At 38.6% G+C, this 15,571-nt stretch overlaps 1 pseudogene; it reads right to left on the bottom strand.

Moving 5' to 3' along the window:
* Positions 1-14,818: 14,818 nt before the first annotated feature.
* On the bottom strand, positions 14,819-14,887 carry LOC142447577 (U7 small nuclear RNA; annotated as a pseudogene).
* Positions 14,888-15,571: the final 684 nt, after the last annotated feature.

Here is a 15,571-nt window from a genome sequence, read left to right as displayed (position 1 = left end):
ACAGCTTAGTTCACAAAGTAATATTCTTGGTCTTCAATACTTTAATGAAATTGAATGCAACGTAGGGATTCTTTGTTTGATGTCTTGATTGCTGCCTCCATAAGCATTAATTATGGATCCAACAAGATGATCGTTGACAATTTCATTCTTTTCTCCATTTATGGTGATATTACCTATTGGTCCAGTTGTGAGGTTTTTTGTTTCTTCATTCCATTGAGTTGTAGTACATATTAAGGTTATAATACATGATCTATATAAGCAAGTGCCTCAAGTCCTCTGCACTTTCAGCAAGTAAATTTGTGTCATCTTCATATCCATGGTTATTAATAAGGCTTTCTCCAAAACTCTTGCCACATTCTTCTTCATATAGTTGAGTGGTTCTGATATTTGCTCAGCAAACAGATTGATTATGTATGGTGAAAGTACATAATGCTGACAAACACCCTTATTGATTTTAAAATCATATCATTTCCCTTGTTCTGTTTACACAACTTTCTTTTGTTTTTTCTTTTGTTTTTAAGGTTCTGTATGAGTGCAATGAAGTGTTCTGGAATTATCACTCTTCCCAAGGCTGTGCATAGTTGAGTATGAAGCACAGCACCAAATGCCTTTGTGCTTCTGAATCTGGCTTGAATTTTTGGCTACTCCCTGCCGTGTATTATTGTAACCATGGTTTAATGGTCTTAAGCAAAATTATAATTGCGTATGATATTAATGATATTATTCTATAATTTGAGCATCTGTTAGATCACTGTACTTTGGAATGAGTACAAATATGGATCCCTTTCCTCCTGTTGGCCAGGTAATTGCCTTCCAAATTTCTAGGCATAGATTAATTAGTGCTTCCAATGCTTCATTAGCTTGTAGAAATATTTCAATTGGTATTCTGTCAATGCCTAGAGTCTTATTTTTGGCTCATGCCTTCATTGAAGCTTTAACTTCTTTCTTCACAAAGTATAAAATACAGAAAACATTCTTCAACATAAATATCACATAGTAAAAAGCTATCTCAACATATCCTCCTCCGCCAAACAATCTTTGCACACTTCTAAGGTGATGTTTCTGTCTTCCTAACCCTTTCTTTAAAAAATGCTGAGCTCTTTGATTTATAGCTAGTCAATGCAGCAGGTTGGGTATCCTCAAGGGAATGGAATTCTGTTCCTTTTAATGTTCTTTGAATTTTATGAACACAAATATGTCTGAAGGGACAAAATCAGGGTATAAGGTGGATGGGGGAAGATTTCCCAAGGAAAGTTTCAAAGAACATCATTCGAATAAGTCATTGCACTTCCCATGATAATTATTTAAATAAGCAATTGTTTTGCCTTTTCATACCAATGTAGTTTTCAATTTTCTTAAAACATCTTCATAATAAGTCCCTGTGATTCCCTCGGTCCTTCAAGAAAACCATCAATATTATACCTTGAAAATCCAACGCCCCACCCCACCTTCCAAATTAAAAAAAAAAAACACTAACCATAATCTTCTGAACTGACATCTCTACCTTGAATTGAATTCGCCCATCAGATCTTCTCAGAAGTCATTATTTTGTTGGATTTTTTAAGGCTTAATGAAATTAAGACAAGTATGCTACTGAGAAAACTTGTCTTCAGTTAGATGCTGATTACAGAGACATGGTTAAAGACATTTTCTTTGGAATAAACTGCACTTAATTGAACTGTAACCCCGGTAGCAATATTTTTTACTTCTCTCTGTATTTCTGTCACATGGAAATTAGACCTTCCGTGACTACAGTCATAGATAACAGAAAGGAGGGATCCAAAACTGAGCATCCCCAATTCATTACATATAGGAATTTATAAGCTCTGAGTACATTTGGTTACATTTAATTCTAATGTCTTCAGGGGGGCATTAAGAGAAAAAGGGCAGTCACTTAAAAGAGATTAACCGAAGTAGAAAGCAAGTCATATCGGGAACTGCTGTGGAGAGTAGAGGTGTCAATGGAGACACATGACACTGGACTCCAAGATTTGCCTGGGGAACTGAGATAAACTACATTTGTTCAGAATTGGGACAATCTGGGTGTAGAGAAGATTTTTCGTTATAATTAGAAGAGGCCACCCAAAACACTCTGAGATTTTTCTCAAAGAACCATTCAAACAGAAACTTCCAAGGAGCACTGGTTGTGCTTTGAGATGAGCATCAGACTGCTAACGACAGGGTGGGAGGGCTCAAATTGCCACTAGGTGTGTGCTCCTCTTCACCGTGAGCCTAAACCAGCAGTCTGTCACAGGAATGGGAGGGGCAGTTGCCGTGATTGACCCTGTAGGTACGTGGCAACTAAATAGTCTGTGTAAGCAAATTAATACTTAAATGTTATTTCTTAAATAATAATAATTAATACTTAAACTATCAAGGTGGATATGGAATATAGGTTTTCCCCTATGTGCTTAGTTCAGTATCAGGGTACAGTGTAGTCATCTCTAGGTCAGCAGTTTGAATCCACCAATCATTTCATGGGAGAAAGATAAGCCTTTCTCCTACAGTGAAGATTAAAGCTCACAAACTCACATCAGCAACTCTGTCATTTGGGTCACTGTGAGACAATTGCCACTGAAAGATAGTGATCTGGAGAGGTTTTTCTTGTTTTTGTTTTTTCTATGGAAATAGTTCTATAGATTATGACTTAAGAGCTATAAAAGTATTCTGTGCATAAAATGTCTCTTATTTTGGAAATCAGTTCTTATGGAAATGCTTTGCCTCTATGTGGTAGGATAAAGACAGAGATGAATGATTTAGTAAAAACAGAAATGAGTGATATACTGAAATAAAGATATAATATGTCATTTCATAGTAAGTGTTGAAGAGGAAAATGAATGAAAGACTGGGAAATTCCAACAGTGTTCAGAGGGGTTCTGTATAAAGGTGAAACTTGAGAATATATCAGAGAGCAATTCTGGAGCAAGCCATGAAAAACAACATCCCAGGAAAGGGAAGAATGAAGGCAGAGGCTCACATGTGAAGAACAACAAAGAGACCAGGATGACTGACGTGGTGGGAGTAAGGTAAAAGTAGAAGGCTAAGGAAGGACAATAAAGTTATTCTGTGTGCTTCTGAGTGAAATTTTTAAAAAGTAATTGAATAATTTTGAGGAAACAAAGAGTAGGAAAAACAAACTCTGGCTGCTGCGTGGATAGACTAAAAAGAGTGAATTCTTTTTCAGTGGGGACTGCTTAGAATGCTGACTTACAACAGAACCCCGGACCTCAATGCTGATCCGTTTAAGAAGGGGCATCTCAAGATACAATGCAGTCGAGTTCTGGATCAATGGTTTCCCATAAGAAATAACTGAAAACATATTAATCCATTTTCAACCACCAAATGTCTACCCTTGCCATTTTACACAAAACATTACACAGAAATTTCAAAGTAGCTAAGTTCCGAGTTAAGTAATATAATTTAAATAAGAAACAGACCATTAAAAAAAGTTTTAACAACAACACTATGGCTCATACCTTGAAATTGTGGAGGACCTGGGTCTGTGGACATGGATGTGGAGAGGAGGTATGGAGAGAGAGTCATTGTTTGGAAGCGGAATTCTCTTCCATAAAATCAACCGGTAGCTGCTTTTCAGGAGGTTTTTTTCCCTTCTTTGCCTTTTTTCACTAACGCTGTCTGGCTTTCTCTTTTTATAAAAACTGTCTACTGTGGTCTGCTGTTGGTGTTTCCTTAACTGTTTTTCTAATAGGGTTTTCTAAATTACCATCAACAATATTGATAATACAGTTAACCAGTTCCTTATCATGATGATTCTTTTCAAAAAACTCTTCTCAGGATCCATGTTTTGTATCTAAAAACAGCAGGAAAAGCCACAAAAACTAAGAAAATTATAGTAAAACAGCAGGAACAAGGCTGTAAAAGGTTTAAACAAAGTGTACTAACAACACCAACTAACCTTGAGTAACAAGAACATGAACTGCTTTTATTCACAAAATCATATGCGTCAGGTCAGATTCTGATGTTTTGTTTGAGCTCCAATGCAAAATTTTCTCAACTTTTCACATAGAAATCCGATTCTGTTGAGTACTGATGCTGTTGTGTACCGGGGTTCTACTGTAGTGCTGAATAATGATGACTTGAACTCAAGACTACAACCTCAAAACAAAATCAAGCTCACTGAAAACAAGTAGGTATTGATTCATAGCTACCCTATAGGACAGGGTACAACTTCCCTGTGAATTTTCAAGACTGTAACTCTTTATAGGAGTAGAAAGCCCTGTCTTGTCCTCATGTTGCGGCCTAGACATGGAGCTAATTGAAGGCACAGATCACTGTTGATTCCCTAAACAATATGGCTCAATCCCAAGAATCTTTTGGAAACTGTAGTGTAACAAGGAATTGGTTGTGATATATTTGGCTATGCCTTAATGGTTTTCAAAAAAAATTAATTCAGAAAATGTTTCTAAAGGAGAAGATCATAAAATCAGCTAGGGAAAATCAAATATTCATGTAGAAAGGTACTCCAATAAGAGTATGTTCACACCTATCACTGAAAATGATGAAGAGGAGAGACTGGAGTAACATATTCCAAAAATTGAAGGAAAACAACACTAACCCAAGAATACTTTACCCAGCCAAATTATCTATTAAGATCGATGGAGAAGTAAGAGTCTTCCCAGACCAGGACAACCTCAAAGAATACATTTTTTAAAAATGCAGCCCTACAAAAGATCCTTGCCGATTTGGCATGGGCAGAAGATCAACATCCACCAACGGCAAATAAGAGACCATCACGTAGAACAACTCCACCCATGTGACAACAAAAAGAAATCAACCCTCAAGATACCACTGACTCAATAGTGGAAAGAAGGCTAACCAAAACCGCACACACAATGCAAGCGGATAAGATAGGTAGGTAGGAAAATACCCAACACAAAAGGTATAAGATGACTTCACAGAGTCCACAAATGGATGAAATAACATTGAATATCAATGGCTTGAACCTCAGGCATTAAAAATCAGAGGTTATTAGACTGGCACGGAAAACATAACCCATTAATCTGCAGCCTACAAGAGACACATCTCAAGCTTGCAATCAAAGACAGGTTGAGAATTAAAGGACGGAGAAACTATACCAAGCAAATGGCAATGTAAAAAAAACAGGTAGCTATCTTAATATCTGACAAAATTGACCTCAAGATACAGACTATACCAAGAGACAAGGAGGGGCAATATATAATGCTAAAGAGAACAGTAGACCAAGAACCAGTGAGCATAATAAATATATATGTGCCCAACAAGAGACCCACAAAATGTGTAAATCATCTAAAAGATTGAAAAAGAAATCACAAGCTCAACAATTATAGTTGGGGACTTTAATACACCACTCACTGAAAAATACAGATCACTGGGAAAGAAACTAAACAAGATGGCTGCAGATCTAAACAGCATAATTAGACAAATTTATTTCGTAGATATTTTCAGAGCTTTTCACGTGCAAAAAAATTCACACTCTTTTCAAGCCCACATGGCGAAAATAGACCATATGCTGGGACACAAGTCGATCTTGAGTAAATTCAAGCACATAGAGATTATACAGACATCTCTCTCCAATCACTGTGTCATAAAGCTGGAAATTAATATAAGGACGGTGAAGAAAACAATGGCAAACAATTGGAGGATGAACAATTCTCTATTACAAAAGGAGTGAGTATTGACCAAGATCAGAAATGAAATCAGGAAGTTTCTAGAAACCAATGAGGATGAAAATACAATGTACCGAAACCTTTGGGATATAGCAAAGGCATTTATCAGAGGAAGGCTGATAGCAATAAATGCACACATGAAAAAAAAAATAGAGACTCATGGATGATATGCTGGCCCAAAGCTTACACCAATTAGAGCAGAGTCAACAGAACAACCCTAGTAATAGAAAGAGGATAGATATAATAAAAATCAGAGCTGAGATACAGGAGTGGAAAACAAGAAAACTATGGGAAAAATTAATGAAGCTAAAAGTTGGTTCTTTGAAAGAATTAACAGAATTGGTAGACTGATGGCAAACCTAACCAAAGAAAGAAAGGAGCGAATGATAATTACAAGGATGAGGGATGAAACAGGGGACATAACAATAGACTCTAATAAAATCAAAAGGATAACTACACAGTAATATGAAAGCCTAGACTCTAATGAATTCAACAACTTGGAAGACATGGACAAATCCTTGGAAACACAATCCCTCCCTAAACTATCCCAGATGGATGTCAAAAACCTGAATAGACCCATAGCAATGGAAGAAACAGACAAGGTTATTAAGAGATTACCAACCAAAAAAATTCCCTGGGCCAGATAGCATCACTGGAGAATTGTACCAAGCATTCAGGGAAGAACTGACACCAATCCTACACAACTCTTCCAGAACATGAAAAAGACGGAAAATTCCCAAACTCTTTCTATGAAGCTAGTATAACTCTGATGCCTAAAGTGGGCAATGATGCCATAAGAATTGAGAACTACAGATCAATATCCCTAATGAACATTGACGCAAAAAACCTTAACAAAATACTGGCCAATAGAATACAAAAGCATATTAAAAACATAATTCACTGTGACCAATGGGATTTATGCCAGGGATGCAGGGATGGTTCAACATACTAAAGACCATTAGTATTATTTGCCACATTGGTAGGAAAAATGATAAGAACCACATCGATAGTAGTGGAAAAAACATTCAACGATATCCAACACACATTCCTGTTTACGACACTCAAGAACATAGGAATAGAAGGAAAAATCCTCAATATTATACAAGCTATATATGAAAAACCAACAGCCAATGTGGTATTTTAATGGAGAAAAGACTAAAACAATTCCACTTACAAAGGGAACCAGACAAGGATGTCCCTTGTCCCCACTCTTATTTAACATCATACTGGAGGTCCTAGCTAACAACACAAGACAAAAAAAAACATCAAAAGTATTCATCTAGGGAAAGAGGAGGCAAAATTATCATTATTTGCAGACAATGTGATTATATACATTGAAAATTCCCTAAACTCCATATGTGGAGTGTTGGAAGCATTAGAGGAATATAGCAGAGTTGTAGGATACAAGATCAACAAATAGAAGTATATCGGATTGCTCTACACATCAAACAAGATCACAGAAGAGACAGTTTAAAAGGTAGTACCCTTTACAATAGCCAAGCACAAATTAAAATATCTAGAGTTACACCTGACTAAAAAAACAAAAAGATTTGTATGAAGAAAATTATAAAACACTACTACAAGAAACCAAGAGTTACCTCAACAAATGGAAGAACATCCCATGCTCATGGACTGGCCGACTCAATATAGTCAAGACATCAGTTCTGCCCAAGGCACTATATAAGTTCAATGCTATCCCGATATGAATACCACCATCCTTCTTCAAAGAATTGGAAAAACTGATTACCCACTTCATATGGAGGGTGAAGAAGCCCAAAATTAGCAGAGAACTCTTCAAGAAGAAGGACAAAGTGGGAGGGCTTGTTCTACCTGACTTTAGCACATATTATATGGCCTTAGTGGTCAAAACAGTGTGGTACTGGTATAACAACAGATATTCAGACCAATGGAAGAGAGCTGAAGACCCAGAAATAAGAACCCCAAAATATCAAATGGGAAGCAGATGCTCTCTTCAATAAATTGTGCTGTGCAAAAAATGGATATCTACTTGCAGAAAAATGAAGCAAGACCCTTACCTCACTCCATGCACAAGAATAAACTCAAGGTGGATCACAGACCTTGAGATAAAACCACAAACAATTAGGGCCATTAATGAGGGAATTGGGACAAACCTGAGAACCTTGACACAGGGAATAAACAAACCTTGGCACAGGGAATAAATAGGCTATCCGAAAAATAGGGAAGGATACAGATGCAGTAGAGACCCACATTGACAAGTGGGATATACTGAAGATAAGATACCTGTGTACATCGAAAGAATTCATCAAGACAGTAATAAGAGAGCCCACCTACTGGGAAAACATCTTTAGCAGTGACACATCAGACAAAGGCCTTATTGCTAAAATCTACAATGTTTTACAAGCTTACAATAAGATAAAAACTAACTGCCCACTGAGGAGGTGGGCGGACAAAGGACCTGAAATGAAGTTTCACAGGTCTGAAATCCAAATGTCCCATAAACATATGAGAAAATGTTCCCAATCATTATCCATAAGAGAAATACAAATTAAAACAACTATGAAATATCACCTAACACCCTCAAAGATAGCCCAATTAAAAAAGTCAGAAACAACAAGTGTTGGGGGGCTGTGGTGAGATAGGAACTCTCATCCACAGCTGATGGGCTTGTAGGTATGTACAGCCACTATGGAAATCGATTTGTCGATTTCTAAAACAGATGGAAATTGAGCTACCATACAACCCAGCAATCCCCCTACAGGGCATATACCCAGAAGCAGTAAAGACTATTCACTGCCAAACATCTGTGCTCCAATATTCATTGCGGTACAGTTCACAATTAGAAGGAGTTGGAAACAACCCAAATTTCCATCAGCAGAAAAAAGGATTAACACACTGTGGTACACACATACAGTGGAGTACTATGCATTGCTAAAAAGCAGTGATGAATGCATAAAGCATGTCACCACATCGGAAGAACTGGAGGAAATTTTGCTAAGTGAAGTAAGCCAAGCACAAAAGAACAAGTACAACATGAGTCTGCTGGGGTAAGTTTATTTAAAAAAAAGAAAGAAAGAAAAGAAAAATGCAAAGAGGGGATAGGGGGAAAGCTACTGTATACAAACACTCTAGGGGTAAGGTCTAGGTAGTATGGCAGGGGCCAGACCAAATCCAGGGGTACATATGGTAGCCATCTAAAAAGGATGGGGGTGAGGAGGAAAGGGGGAAAAAAAGATATGTGTGGCAGGGGAATAGGGCACTGACTCGCCCAAGGGGAGGTATTGTTTGTGTCTCCATAGGAAAAGAGGGACCAGATTTAAATCCAGTGTTCTGGGATGCGAATGCAGCATGCTGGCTTGGAAAAGGGAGCCAGTAGAGGGGCCTGAGAGCTTGGCCCCCATACCAGCTACATGGACAATGACCCCTCCCCCAAGAAGAGTTTACTTTAGAAGACGCCACTGAAGCTGCAGCTAGGGGAGAGGGACATGTCTAATCAGAGCACACGGGAGCAAATGAAGTGGGAGGAAGAGAGAGTGGAGCATACGCTGGCCCACCAGCCCTGGAAGACGATATCCCCACTTGGAACAGTCAATGTTGTTTGGACCATGAGGCTGATCCCAATATGAGATATGGTGTCCCTCACTGACCCATGACCCTACAGAGACAACACTAGAGACTCAGTGTCGGGATTGGCCCGGTCTGACCCCAAAACACCAAGGCAAAACACTAAAAGCACGCGGCAGAGCAATGGGGGAGCAGAGAAGGGAGCTCCCAAGGGAGTGCAAAGGATAGACTTTGGGGTCACAGCATGGCACCCCATGGGACTTGACTGAAGGATGCACCTAGAGGTCAAAAATCAGACCTTGATCTATTTACAGGTTTTTCTTTCTTTTTTTAAATTAATTTATTCTTTTCTGGGTCATTGCTTTTCTTTTTTGTTGTCATTGTTGTGTTCTCTTTTGTCACTTTGTCTTGATATGCCGTGTATTTCGGTGCATATTATTATATCTGTAGATCTATCTAGATAAGATTGGCTTGATGAACAGTCTAGAGGAGAAAACATCAAGACCAATGGTTCCAGGGGGTTTGGGGAACATGGGCGATGGGGAGGCAGGAGAAAGGATGTGGTGTTGACCAACCCAGGGACAAGGGAGCAACAAGTGATCCAAAATTAGTGGCAAGGAGGATGTGAGAGGTCTGGTAGGGATTCAGCAAGAGTAATGTAGCTGATAGAAATTACTGAAACCTAAATGAAGGCTGAGCATGATAGTGGGACAAGAGGAAAATAAAAGAAAATAAAGGAAAGAACTAGGTGACAAAGAGCATTTATAGAGGTCTAAATACAGGCATGTACATATGTAAATATATTTATATAGGATGGTGGGGAAATAGATATACATGCACATATTTATAGATTTAGTATTAAGGTAGCAGATAGACATTGGACCTTCTCTCAAGTACTTACTCAATGCAAGAACACTGTGTTCTATTAAATTGGCATTCCATGATGCACACCTTCCCAACACAATCGCTGAAGACAAGTGTGAGCAGAAGCTAATGTGGTGAAGAAAGCTGATGGAACCCAGCTATCAAAAGATATAGTTTCTGGGGTATTAAAGGCTTGAAAGTAAACAAGCGGCCATCTAGCCCAGAAGCAACAAAGCCCACATGGAAGAAGCACACTAGCCTGTATGAACACGAGCTGTCGAAGAGATCAGGTATCAGGCATCAAAGAACAAAAAGTCATATCATTGTAATTGAGGGTGAGTGCAGAATGGAGACCCAAAGCCCATCTGTAGGCAACTGGACACCCCCTTGCAAAAGGGTCACGGGGAAGAGATGAGCCAGTCAGGGTGCAGTGTAGAAATGATGAAACATACAACTTTTCTCTAGTTCTTAAATGCTCCCTCCCCCCAACTCCACTGTCATGGTCCCAATTCTACTTACAAATCTTGCAAGACCAAAGGATGTACACTGGTACAAATAGGAGCTGGAAACACAGGGAATCCAGGACAGATGATCCCTTCAGGATCAGTGGTGAGAGTGGCAATACCTGGAGGGTGGTAGGGAGGTAGGGTATAAAGGGGGAACAAATTACAAGGATTTACATAAAACCTCCTCTCTGGGGGATGGACAACAGATAAGTGGGTGATTGGAGATGTCGGGCAGTGTAAGATATGACAAAACAATAATGTTTTATAAATGATCAAGAGTTCATGAGGCAGGAGGAGTGAGAAGGGAGGGGGAAATGAGGAGCTAATATCAAGGGCTCAAGTGGAAAGCAAATGTTTTGAGAATGATGATGGCAACAAATGTACAAATGTGCTTGACACAATGGATGTATGTATGGATTTTGATGAGCTGTATGAGCCCCCAATAAAATGATCTAATAAAAAAAGAAAAAGTTTCTAATTATATATGTCATTGCTCATTAAAATACCATAGTTTCAGAGATGAGAACTGTTGGTACTAGATGTGTTCCTACTGCATATCCAGCAGAGTTGGTTTAGATTGTTGCGACTCTAAACAGGATCTCCCCACTTGTAAATCGTCATGGAAACAGATAGCCTCAAATTTCTCCTTCAGAATGGCTGGTGGGTTTGCACCACCGACTTTGTGCTTAGCAATCTAATAATACTACAGACGTCAACTTAAATGATAGATTGATGGCATGCATGTACGTGTACAGATGTGAACCTACTTGTTTCTTCATTAGTGGGCTGTAAGGCTATGGTGAATTATCTCTAAATTGGCCAGGATTAATGTGCTACATGGCAGAAAAGCTACCAAGCATATATGAGTAGTATTAAAGTCATCTGACCAGGGTAAGGTTAATTAATGCTATTTTTGAAAATGTCAAGAGATCGGCAAAAGAAGTATTAAATTGGGGTCACTGGGAGTTCCTCGTGCATTCAGCATACTGAATAAGCCATAATGTTCATAATAATCTGTGGAAGCCTACAATCGTTTATATATTTCAGGCTATTTCAATGGAGTTTGTGAATTTAAATTTTAATTTCCAACACAGCTATTCCTTTGACTTAAAACATTTTTATGTGCCAATTATTATGTGGAGGGCTTTACCTGCATATTTATTTAAGAACTCGATACAATTTTAATTATAAACTCCATTATACAGGTATAAACAGAGTCATGGAGACTACAAATGACTAATGATGGGCCACACCGGTGAGCCAGAGTTTAAGCACAGGCACGCTGGCTCCAACATCACACAAGCCAGAGGTAATACTAGTAAAAACCAGTCAGAGGATCACAGGTGCTGGGAGTCATGGTTGTATGCCTACCCCACAGAAAAGAAAATATGTTCCATGGATAAGACGGCATCAGGAAAGCATTTCATGTGGAAAGCAGTACAATTATAGCCCAGACGATCAAAGCAATAAGATCAAAGGGAGACAGGTATGTGCAAAAGACAAGATCTACAGAGTAGACAAAGATACGACCCTGAGAGAACAGACTCAGAAGAGAACACTTAGAGTGGGCAACGCTTGAAACTCATCCATTCTTGAGAGCTCCTTATGTCTGGTCCTGGCACATAACTAATCTCATCTACAGCTGGGCAGTCTTACGTCCCTGAAGTACTTCATTTCTATAGTTAAAGGTCAGAAAAATGGCAACACATCATTTTACATGGAAATTTTCAGGGGGAAAAAGATGAAAAAATCTTCTATATCTTAGTTACCTAGTGCTACCCTAGCAGAAATTCTATAAATTATAGAAATTCTATAGTCGATAGCTTTAAGGAACAAAAATGTATTTTCTCCCAGTAAAAGTCTACATCAAGGTCAAATCTTCTTATTGTCTCCTAGTTTTGGTGTCTTCCAATAATTCTTGGAGTTCTTAGCTTGTAAACAAGCTCTCCCAAGCTGTCTGAATTCACCTGTGTATGTTTCTGTGTTAATTCTCAGAGGTTGATGGTCTCCCGATGACCTCACTTGATTGCTATTAGATTGTATTAAATTATTTGATGAAAGGTACTCTGCTCTTCCAAGGATCAGGTGGCTTAGAGATCTGTAAGTACTCCATGCCATGTTGTTGTCCCTAGGTGTCTTACACTCATTTCCAAAGCATGGCGGCCTTGTGTACCACAGCATAAGTAGCATTATCCTCACCATTCTTGTTACGTGTGAGGCCGTTGATTCAGCTATGGTGTCAATCCATCTCCTGAGGTCTTCCTTTTACTGCTACCCCTCTACTTTATCAAGCATGATGTCTTTCCCATGTCTTTGCCAGGCAGGCTTATCTCCTGATAACTTGCCCAAAGTATCTGAAACTAAGTCTCCACATCCGTGTTTCTATGGAGCATTTTGTCTGTGCTTCTTCCAGGACAGATTTGTTTGTTCTTTTGACAGTCCACGTACTTTGAATATTCTTTGCCAAACACCATAATTCAAATGCATCAATTCTTCTTCGATCTTCCTTAATCGATACCCAACTTTCACATGCAAATGAGGCCACTGAAAAGATTATGGCTTGATTTGGGCACATCTTAGTATTCAACACTTTAAATAGGTTTTGTCAGCAGGTATTACCTGATGAAAGGCATCATTTAATATATCTTCTTTTTTGTCATTTAATCTCTTTACTGCTGCTTCATGAACATTGATTTTGAATCCAAACAAGATGACATTCTTGACAACATCAAACATTTCTTCCTTTACTGTGATTTTGCCTATGGGTCCAGTTGTGAGGATGTTGGTCTTTTCTCTGAGTGGTAATCCATAATGAAGGCTGCAATCCTGGATCCTAATCAGCAAAGGCTTCAAGTTCTCCTCACTTTCAGCAAATGAGCTTGTGTCATCTACATATGCAGATTGTTAATAAACTTTCCTCTACTCTTGATGTTGCTTTCTTCATCATATAACCCAGCTTTGGCAGTTATTTGCTTAGCAAACAGATTGAATAAATATGATTCAAGGATTCAACCCTGACACACACCTTTGCTGATTTTAAACCATTCAGTGGACCCTTGTTCTCTTTTCACCACTGCATCTTGATCCAAATGCCAGTTCCACAGGAGCTCAATTAGGTGTTCAGGACTTCCCAGTTTGTTAGGATCCACACAGTCCAATGACTTGGCATAGTCAACAAAACACAAGTAACCCTCTTTCTGGTGTTCTTCACGTTAAGCCAAGATCCACCTGACACCAGCAATCATATTCTTTGTTTCGTTTCCTCTTCCGAATCCCGTCAAAACCCATGACATGTCCCTGCTAAGGCACTGCTGCAACCATTATTGGATGATATTCAGCAAAATTATATTTTTGCATGATATTAATGTATCTTTTTATATAATTTGTGCATTTTGTCGGGTCACCTTTTGTGGTAGTTTCATAATCCGGTGTCAATTTGAGGATTAAGAGTGTAGGGGTGGAGATAGCCTGCCAATCAGGAGATAGAAAATGAGGTCTCTGTGCAGGCATGCCAATCCCTGAGGATTCTGAGGACTCCTGAATTTCCTCCTTGGAGGCGGGAGACACACACTCTCTCTCTGTTCACTCCCTGTGAGACATCCCTGTGAAGAAGACATGTGGGGAGAGCCTGATAGAGCCTGTATTCGGTGTCATTGCATGTGTTTCCTGTGTCTGAAGAGGACCTTCTAGCTTGGTATCGGACATATGTGCTAATATTAGACTTATGGACTTGATATGGACTGGGATGGGATGTTTTCTCAATACTCAATTGCTATTGTATATAACGTTCTTTCTTACACATATATGAGTATCTGTAAATTTGTTTCTCTAGTCAATCCAGACTAACACACCTTTCTTTGGAATGAGTACCAATATGGATCTCTTAGAGTCAGTTAGCCAATTAGCAGTTTTCCAAATTTCTTGGCATAGATAAATGAATTCTTCCAGTGCTTCATCAACATATTAAAACATTTCAATTGATATTCCATTGATTCCTGGAACTTTATTCTTAGCTAATGATTTCAGTATAGTTAGGACTTCTTCCTTCAGTACTACGGGTTCTTGATCATAAGCTCCCTCTTGAATTGGTTGAATGTTGACTAGTCGTTTTTGGTACTGATTGGTATTTTGTGCTGATTCTATGTATTTTTTTCTACTTTTTTACTGCTTCTTGCATCATTCATTATTTTGTCCATAGAATCTTTTAATATTGAAATCTGAGGCTTGAATGTGGGGGCGGGAGGCATTCAGAAAAAAAGAAAACAATAGAAAACCTGCTAGACAAATCCTAAAAGTGCTGTAACCCTGGTTTGGATTTTTTGTTCTTGAGTTCTTTCTATTGAAGACATGCTGAACATGTTCTACTTTGGGGGTTTTCTAACTCTAATACTTTGTACATTTTATTATAATATTTTACTTTGTCTACTGGAGCTGCCTTTTGAAATTTTCTGTTCACCTCATTTGCTTCCTCCTTTCTTCCCTTTGCCTTAGCTACTCTGACAAAATGCAAGCGTCTCTGCTGGCATCACTTGTATCTTTTTGCTTTCTTTCCTTTTAAGGACCTTTTTCTTTATGTATGCCTGTCCTAGCGCCACCCCACGGTTTTAGCCGATGACAAGGAGCTTCCCCGTTTTCTTCCCACAAATGCAGCCCAGTGATTTCTGTGTACCCCACATGGAAAGGCCCACATGCATGGCTGCATTTCGTTTTGTTGTAAAGCATATTTGTGATGGAGAAATTGTTGGTACTGCAAAATTCTATCATGAGATATCCAGCTTCATTTCTATTAAGAAGGCTATATTTTTCAACTATTTGCTCTTTTTCTTAACGTTCGTATTTCTATGGCTAATGATTATTAACGTGTCTTGCCCGCATATTTGATCAATTTCAAAGTGAGGATATTAGGAAAATTCTTCAATTTCTTCATCACTAGCTTCAGTGGTTGGTGCGTAAATTTGAATAATAGTCCATTGATTGGGCTTCCTTCTACAC

The sequence above is a fragment of the Tenrec ecaudatus genome, chromosome 4 (genome assembly GCF_050624435.1).
Source record: "Tenrec ecaudatus isolate mTenEca1 chromosome 4, mTenEca1.hap1, whole genome shotgun sequence".
In the NCBI taxonomy this organism is placed as follows: Eukaryota; Metazoa; Chordata; class Mammalia; order Afrosoricida; family Tenrecidae; genus Tenrec; species Tenrec ecaudatus.
This window is presented reverse-complemented; position numbering and strand designations above follow the sequence as displayed.